Consider the following 9944-nt stretch of genomic DNA (forward strand, 5'->3'; position numbering starts at 1 on the left):
ATATAAATAAAAAGAGAACAAGGAAAGAAATAGGCTGTATATGCCATGAGGCTAAGGCAATCTTTAAGAATAATCCATGTATGGATCAAAAAATAAATGAATACTTTGCTTCATTTTTCAGTAAGGGTGATGATGTTGGACATGGGGGCTAAGACAGGAGCTTAAAAAAATCGGGGTATGAAAACTTAAATCACTACATCCAAACTGGAAACCAAACTCAAGGAGTTTAATCTACTCAAATTTGATGGATTAGGCAATTTCCATCTGAGAATTGTGAAGGAACCAAAATATGAAATCAGAGGTCTTGTGAGTAGGATTTTAATAAATAAAGTTAATAAAGTCAGGTGCAGCAGCAAATGATTGGAAAAACACACATACAGTACCTATGGTCTTAGTTAATTCAAGTGTTGATAGTCCTCTGCTCCTTCCCACAACCCTCAGTAGACTGCCAGACTCTCCAATCAGCATAAGGAAGTATTCACAGTTATTAAAACCTACATGCTGCTGTCTCCGCTCTGCTATAGCTACATGCATTCTGTGTGATTTTCTTAGCAAGGTATACCACTGCCTTTTCAGGGTGACAAGCCTCTAGTAAAATACTCTTCACTGTCGTGTGCCTGTGTTTGCTTCCTGTTGATAAAGATGAAAGTTGCAATAATGCCAGCTACTGTAATAGGTCATCCTCTTGAGTTGGATCCATGCCTTGTCACCAGTTGGAACAGAAGCCATGATCAGAAATCCAGAGCATGCCAAGCTGGGAGTTGTTTACTTTAGTAAGCTAATGAGCTAAGAACACTTCTGCATAGAGGCCTGGGAAAGATGGATACATTTTCCTTCTTTGAAACAACTCCTAGAATGATTCTGTTTAGGGCAGTATTGACAACCAGGGTTGGATAGTCCCCTCAGAAGTCCTCACATCTCATGCCATTGAGGGCACATCAACTTAAGTTTGGCTTTATGGTATGAAAACTCAAACACTGGTGCCCAAACCCAAATTAAATCTGTAATGAAGTCATAACCTCTGAGGCCCAGGACGAACTAATGCAATAGCGCTGTGTAATCTGCATCATTTTTGTGTAATAATGCAAATTATATCTGCACCAGGAATGGGAAGACATCCAACCAACCATCTCAGAGTAGCTTGCACAATAGGTAGTTTTTATCATGTCTAGCTAGGCAGAAGAGGCACAGGTAATAATAGTCTGTATGCCTTTAATAAATTATTGTCTTGGGAAGACAGCAGACAGATGAAACCCAAAGAAATAAAATTTGCACCGGATTGGGTGGTTACCTCATTTTATGGATTTGTCACCCATCCTGGTTATCTTCTGATTATACTACCATAAACCCTTCAGGCCTGAGTACATCCCAGTAAGGCTAGAATAGAAATGATGATCACTGGGCATGTCTACATGAGCCACTTGCGTAACCAAGTACTAAATGACTGAACAGTAGCTGGCATTACTGTGCAGTAGCAGGGCCTATGGGGGCGGAGGGGGGCAGGAGGGCCATTTGGCCCGGGCCTCTTATTCACAGGAGGCCTCAGATTCAGACTTTTGATATTATCTCCAAATGAGGTTATACATACAGACACAGAGATACATTGACAGGATTGAAAGAAGAAGACGTTCATCATACAACGTTAAATTTGTGTCCTATTACCGGGCCACACCGCCTGTAGTGCACTATGAATTAGTATTTTTTTAATATACCGGGAGCCTCAAAAAATGGAAGTGGCCCAGGCCTCTCTCGACCTCTGAGAGGGCCTGTACAGTAGTGTCCCGGCACAGTTGCTTAGTGATGCTTACTGCACAGTAGCTCATTTCTACTGTGCAGTAAGCATCACCAGGCAACCATGCTGGGATGCTACCGTGAGGTAACACCAGTTACTGAGAAAAGAGCTACTGCACAGTAAGCTACTGTGCAGTAAGTGTCTTGTGCAGATGCAGCCACTGAGCGCTAGAGGAGTAGTTTTATGTATTATCTTCAGCGTCCAGTCCTGTCTGCAGTGTATGGGGTATTGTTTTGCATCACTGATTGTTAGAGCAGGGGTCTTTGTCTATACATGACAGCTGGCAAATGTTGAGATTTGAGTAGGAACTGAGCCTGTGGGAGTCTAAGTGGGCCACTAAGAGTTACCTGCTCAATAGACCTTTTTCCTGTCTCCTTCCTCCCAAGGCTATTTAATTTTCTACATCTATTCCCTCGTCCTCTTGACTTGTCACACCCACTACACCATCCTCTTGATCCATTCAGTTGGACTGTTTCATGGTCTGGCATGCAGTCATCTAAGATGCACCAAATCCTACTCTTCCATGTTCAGATATGTGATGCACCCTGGCTTAGTTTTGCACACTCATGGGCTTAACTGAGACCTCACATCCCAGGGCACAGTACAGAGGTCAGGCCCATCCTTAAGGCCTTGCCTACATGGAATAGATGTACCACTTTAATATGCCAAAGTAGTTCTGGTGATATTACTTTTCCTACTATAGATATGCTTACACTGGAATAGCATAATCTCACACAAGAAAGGGAATAAACAATGGTCACATTCAGACATGTATATCCTCATGGGATCTACTTAATAGATTGTACCAGTGTAACTATATTCGTAAAAATAACACTGCTACCTGACTTAGTTATACCAGCACTAAATATGGGTGGACCAGATCAAATAAGTAAGGTTACTTCAAGGAATAAGTGAATGGCATGTGTTGGTGGGCTACAGATTAGAATAGGTCAAACAATTTCAAAACAGAAGGGGGTTTTTTTGCAAAAAAACTGTTAAGTTTTTGTATCGGCTCCAAAAATGGAATAGCTTCTGCAAGCCTTCTACAGCTATGTTGCTTGCTATCCAGCTGCCAGTTGTCCACCTTGGAGGCAGAGGGCACAGGCAGCACTGCTGTTGCAACACACACATGGTTTTTTACATCTTCTATATCAGAGAAAATCTTATCAGTGGTCTCATCAGTTTTAAACTGGAACACATTTCCAAATGTATGACAGTGACAGTCAGATATGTCTGTACAAGAAAATATGAGGTTGTTGTCCAGATTTTAGATAAAAAAGCAAATTGGATAATGTTGGGTCCTGTATTGTTTTTTGGTATGTGTTGAAGGTAGAAATGAATGATTCTTGATGAACATTATACTATTAAAGGTGATATAAAGCTGGCGTGGTGTGCTGAAGATTTTTGCCTTGAACTGGGGGTGCCAAAGATACAGCCCACAGGTCAGATCCAACCTGTGGAGCCACATCAGTACTAGCCCTCAATACTCAGTACTAGCCCTGCCTGAGGTCAGTCTAGCACCCCTCTGCACCCCAACTTGCCTGATCCAGTGCCTGTGGCCTGTGGACAAGCCAGAGCAGGCACTGTGGGTGCTGGATCTGGCATGTGGTGGGGAGAGGCTCCATGGGTGCCCCACATGCTGGATCCAGTTCCTGCTTTGGACCAGCCAGTTAAACACCACTGGATCTGGCATATGGAATGGAGGGTCTTTGGGACCTGTGGGCCTGATCTGGCTCATAAGGGCGGCCCCACACCATTCACCTGGCCCACGGACCAGTCCCAGGCCACACATTTGGTCCGTGGGGCCAGATGATTTTGATGCTCTGCCTTAAGTTGTTCTTTTCATACTTCAAAGATTTGGAGAATACCTTAACTATCACTATATATATATATATATGTAGAGAGCGAGAGAGAGAGTGTCTAATTCAGCACTATTTACAAGGCTGAATTTGGCTAATTTGGAAAAGGTCCATGGATCCCTCTGGGTATGTTTTCACTGCAGAAGTAACTTGAACTATTTACACTTGAACTGCATCTCTCAAGTTAGTCTAGCTCAGGTTATGCGCATTTACCTCTGCATTGCACAAACGCTTCTGAGGCAGAGTCCTAGTTGCCTGGATGGGGCATGAGTTAGGGGCAATGCTTGAGATATAACTCAAGTCAGTTTTGTAGTAGAGGCAAGCCCTTAGGTTAAGAGGAAAGTTTTCATCTAACGGAAAGTTATGATTTATTATTGGAGACATCTCTAGCATGCAAAAGACCTTAATGTAGGAACCAGAGCAATTTCTAAAAGTCCTCAAAAGGGATCATCATAGAAAGTCTTTTGCTGTACTTTTAATTTTCATGTTATTGGTTCCTTAAGTGTTTGAGAGATGCTGCTAGGGTGATACATAGGCACAGCAGACTGATGATGTGAGAACAAAACCCTCTAGGAAGTGGAGGAGGACATATTGGCTGTAACTCCATAGGTTTGTTACAGTATTGCACCAATATGCATCTGCAGCACAGCTTGAGTGAAATGGATCCATAGATGAGTGCGGAGAGGAAGTCAGGGGCCTAGCTCTGACATCCGATATGCATCAGGCAGCAGGCATTTCTGATGATTCTGCACGTGATGATTCTGCATGATGAGGGGGTCTAGAGAGTGAGTTCTGAACATCTCAGCAGCATTATACAAAATACTTTTGACAGTAGGATAAATCCAGCTGAATAAAAAGGACATTGTCATTGTGTCAGAAAATGTAATTATTTGGGTGCATTCTTCATGTATTCTGGCAATAACCAGCTGACGATGCCCAAACTTCTTGAGGCATCTGACGTTATCGCTGCTGTAGCTCTGAAAGTTCGTGCACGTTCTTTGTTGGCATAAGAAGCTCCAAACAAATCCCTCTTGTGCTTTTCCACAAAGAAATCTTAATGCAAATCAGACCTGGTCTTGAGATAGAAATAAACTTTATATCAGTGTGTGGCACACATAGGCTAACACTACCATGAGTGGGAGGAGGAGGTGTCAGGGCCCTGTTACAGTTTTTTTCTCCTCCCCTCTGTTTCACTTCATTCCTGCGCATACCAGTGAGTACTTTGGCAGTTGAGGATATTTGTCTTATTTTTCTCACCCTTCACAAAAGCTGTCCTCTGCTTAACATGCACATTCTTTTCTTCAGAACTGTTTTCCTCCTCCATAGGCTTCTGCAGCTGGCTGAATGCCAAACAGTAGGGTTAGCTCCATGAAAAAGCTTCAGTCATAGGCAGGCTGTCTTACAATTTCTTTCTTATATTCAAAATGCAGATGGATGTTATTACAAAGATTTTTATTTAGAGAATGCACAGCTTGTCTGCAAGACTGAGATTAATACTTGGGACTTATATGGTGTTTTAAATCTTTAGATTCTTTACAAACATTAAACAGAACCCTTGTAAAATGAATGTGTCTATGGGCATTTTCTTATACTAATTTTAAGGATGGGCATTGAATGATTTATCCAAGGACACCTCATATAGCAAGTTGTGATCGGGGTTCTTGGCAACCCCCTATCAATCTTATATCATAACTTGCTGTCAAAAATTGGTAGCACTTCACCTTTCCAGAACATTTTTCCACATGAAAAGATTTTTCATGTGATTTCTGCCCTAAAAGTAAAAATGCATTCCAGGTTAGACCTATCCAGAATAAATGTCAGGCATTTCTAAAACTCATAGGGCCAAACCTTCTGCTTCACAAGATGGAAAACGTGAACCCTTTGCACCAGTGTAGGGAGTAGGGGAAGTAGAAAGAGAATCTGGCTGTTTGAATGACAGGCTACATTGAGAGAAGAGTTTGTCTATACATGAACAAGTTGCTGTTTTAATCATACCAGTAGATTTAAAGTGACAAAGAAACCTCTGGTGTGAACTTGGGTATTTCAGTATAAAGTGTTTATATAGTTAAGTCTGGTCAGGAAGCAGAAATAAGACATACTCGGGTAAGGCACTCTGTTCAAAGTAAAGCTTTTATGGATATACCTATTTCACCAAAAGATCCTACTATTATCTGGCATGGTTCTGCTGATAAAAGTTTTATGTACAGAGCCACACACAAGACTAACCAGGGCAGGGGCTACTCTACGAAGTACTGTTTCTAAATCAGGTCTTCAAGCCAATGGAAGATATTTATTGATCAGTATTAAGGCTCTTTGCATTTCCCCTTGGCCATCTGTTAAAGAAAGCAGGAGTCCACAGCTGGTTGTGTGTACAGGTAAGTGGAGAAAACTGCATTAGAGATTAGGTATAGTGTCCTTGGGCCAGGGGAATTTGCTAAGAAGGTTAGCAAATCTTCTTAGCGTGGAGGTGAACATGGATGTGGCAGTAGTGAGTGACTGATGAGAATATCACAACAGGGACTTGCTTTTCTGACATGCAAATTCTTTCTTTTTTTCTCTACAATGAAGCTGGAAATGCCTTATCTAATTCAGTTTCTGAGAAGAGCAAGTTGGGATATTGTCAGCAAATCATTTATTTTCATTCCATTTTCCCCTGTTTTTATTAACCCTTCTTTTTGTTAAGATTACTATTGTTTGGGTCATTTCATGAAGATCATCCAAGAAGAAGAGAAACCTAAGAAATGTGGAAGATTAACGAATCTCCAGAACCTATACCCTCCCCAACAGCTTGGACTGGATCCATGTTATGCTCCACACATTTTGATTGCTTCTCCCTTGTCACTTGGGGAACAAAACATGACTGCTAGCTTTTAATTTGGAGAAAAGGGAAGTGTCAGTATTTGATCTGTTTGACTTTCATTATGCACAGTCACAGATGGAATTGAAATGATGAGCAGACAAGTTCATAAAACTGAGTGTATGGGAAATTACAGCTGGAACAAGTTATCACATCTCTATGGATCCCACATCTACAGTCTTACTTTATAAGAGCATAAATACATGAATCTGGGCCAATGAAACAGTTTTTGTTGCTTAGTCCTTTAAGAAAATGCAAGACCCTGGAAAATACTGTAGCATTTCTTGAAAGTTTAAGAATAAACATCTTGAATAGCAAGTTGGTCTACTTTTTTTTTTGTTCTACCTAGAGCCACAAAATTATCAAAGGGTTGGACGATAAAGTAATTTACTGTACGTTTATTACAAAATCATGATGTGTTTGGCCAACTTCATTTTAAAGGTATTTTAAAATTAATTCTGCATTTATACTTCTTTTAAAATGCATGAAATAGAATGGCAAATCTTTCCTAGGACTTAGAAATTAATCAAGGAAGTGTTTGGACTAGCCTTTCTGAGGTCCTATCAAATCTTCTCCACCTCACCCCCGACAACATAAATCCCCTCAGTGAGTTTCCCCCTAATCATTGTCAGAGGCATTGAGATTATAACCCCCATGAGAGGAACTGCGATTCCATTCCCAGGACTCTCCAGTCTTCTAAAATCCATGTGGGCCCTAAGGAACCACAACAGGAACATGCTTCCCATTTGGATTCAACAGAGGAATTGTTGGTTTTGAAAACAACACATCAAGCAATTGTTTGAAAGGCCTCTCTTTTTTATCTTTCAAAATAGGATAGATGTGCTGATGCATATTTTAATTAATTGCTTTTACCTTACATAGCAGCATTGACTAATGGTCTGACCTCAGGCTTGAAAGGTATAGGGATAGCTTTCCTTCTAAATCTTTTTTAAAAAAGATATTAATGTTGATTGGATTTTAAAAATTAATTTCAAGGTTATACACATTTCAAATATGCATTTTCAAAAATCAATGCATTTTTAACAGTTGTTTCTTTTTGTTTTGTTTCTCTTTTCTTTTTAAAGGATCTTTCATATTTGGTATACAGAGCATAAGCAAGTTTCTAGCTTCTGATCCTGGAAAACTAGGTTTGGTCAGGAGAAAATACTGTTACAGCTAATTTAAACAGAACCTGGGGTGAGGGTGACATATTTTTTTAGGAAGCTACAAAGCATACATTTATGCATTAAAACAACTTGTGTGCAGATTTAATAACAGACTTTCAACCTAGGCATGAACAAGATGGAATAATAGGTTACATAGACAGGAACCTGAACCATATGCTTATATGTGTGTATATAACTTTATACCATGTACAAAGGCTTGGCAGTAAAATGGGCCCTAAAACATTGGTTTGCCACTCAGGATGGGATTTCCATAGTGCAAGAACTGAAGGAGAAAAGAATCACCTTTTTGGTGTGAGGCGCTGGTGCAGTGATGAAGTTCTTGCCTCAGATCTCTTTTGCTCTTCCTCTCAACCCTATTTCTGTATTCTGTGGCAATATAAAGTATTGAGATAAAATTCTAAATTATTCATGTAAATGGAATGAAATGATACAGCTCTTTAACTTTCAACCTGGGAGCCTTTCATTCTGAAGCCTGTACATTGCTAACAAGTTGCAGATGTACACATCACATGAACAGGAGCAAGCTGGTGTTTTTTGTTCATTATTCATTCATACTGAGGTGAACTTGGGTGTATGTTATATAGGTCTCCTTTAGTTCGAGTTTAAAACAGATGATCTTATTTAACTCAAACCATACCAGGGGCACAATCGAATTCCCTTTGAAAGACTTGGAAAAAGTCCCAGTAATTCTAATAGGGTTCGACTCTAGATAGAGACAGAGAATTTGGGATGGTGTAAATTAACGTTGCTCCATTGTCTTCAGTAGATTTACAGATAAGGGTGAGGATCAGGTTATACTCATACTCACAAATTTAGGAAATATTTTCCTACAGCCATTATGTAGCTTGAGAACCTCTTTTTTCCACTTCCATGTTAATTGTTTGCTGTTGTAAAAACAAGGAGAAGAAATGTGACCCTGGATTATTTCAAGACCTTCTTATACCCAAGGACTGAGTGTGTTCCTTTGGTAGTTCCCTCATACTAGCTGGATATGTGGGTGAGAAATGGAGCCTAGCACAGGAATACACGTTTCCTTCATAGCCATGTAGAGTACTATCATACTGTCATAGTATGGAGTATTATCATACTGTCAACTTGTTTATGGTTTTAACCAAAATCACCAAACAGCATTAGCTCTCTCACTAATGGTCTGTGCTGGCTGGCTAGAATCATAGAATCAATGAGTCGGAAGGGACCCAGACAGATCATCTAGTCCGCGCCCCTGCCATGGGCAGAAAGGAGCGCTGGGGGTGGCAGGGGTCATAAGACCCCAGCCGGGTGCCTATCCAGTCTCCTCTTGAAGATTTCAGGGAAGGTGAGAGCACCACCTCTCTGGGAAGCCTATTCAAGGCTCTGGCCACCCTTACAGTGAAGTAGTTCTTCCTAATATCTAATCTAAACCTATCCTCCCTCAGCTTGTGGCCATTGCTCCTGGTGACTCCAAGGGGGGGCCTGGTGAATAGACTTTCCCCAAGTCCCTGCTCGTGGCTCCTGATAAGGTTGTAGGCAGCCACAAGGTCCCCCCTCAGTCTCCTCTTGCGGAGACTGAAGAGATTCAGGTCCCTCAGCCTCTCCGCATGGGGCTGGCCATGGAGGCCCTCAACCATATGAGTGGCCTCCTCTGGATCCTCTCCAGGTTCTCCACGTCCTTCTTGAAGTGCAGCGCTCAGAACTGGACGCAGTACTCCAGCTGCAGTCTGACCAGTGCCACATAGAGGGGGGAGCAAGACCTCTCTGGACCTGTTAGTGATGCTCCTGTTGATGCATGACAGGGTGCGGTTGGCTCTGCCTAATGCTTCATTGCATTGGCAACTCATATTCATCCTGGAGTCAGTCGTGACTCCAAGATCCCTCTCTGCCTCTGTGCTGCTGAGAGGGTCAGCCTCTAAACTATAACCATAATGCTTGTTCCCTCTCCCCAGGTGTAGTACTCTGTACTTGTCCTTGTTGAACCACATCATGTTCAGATCCGCCCACTTCTCTAACCTATCCAGGTCTGCCTGGATGTGGTCCCTGCCTGCCGGTGTATTTACTTTACCCCACAGCTTGGTGTCATCAGTGAACTTGAACACGGTGCTCTCCACACCCTCGTCCAGGTCACTAATGAAGATGTTGAACAGCGCTGGCCCAAGGACCGAGCCCTGGGGGACTCCGCTGCCCACACCCTCCCAGGTTGACATCAACCCGTCCACCACCACCCTCTGGGTGCGCCCCTGGAGCCAGTTTGCCACCCATGTGACTGTGCATTC

This window comes from Crocodylus porosus, unplaced genomic scaffold (genome assembly GCF_001723895.1).
Source record: "Crocodylus porosus isolate Cpor-Errol unplaced genomic scaffold, CroPor_comp1, whole genome shotgun sequence".
Taxonomy (NCBI): Eukaryota; Metazoa; Chordata; order Crocodylia; family Crocodylidae; genus Crocodylus; species Crocodylus porosus.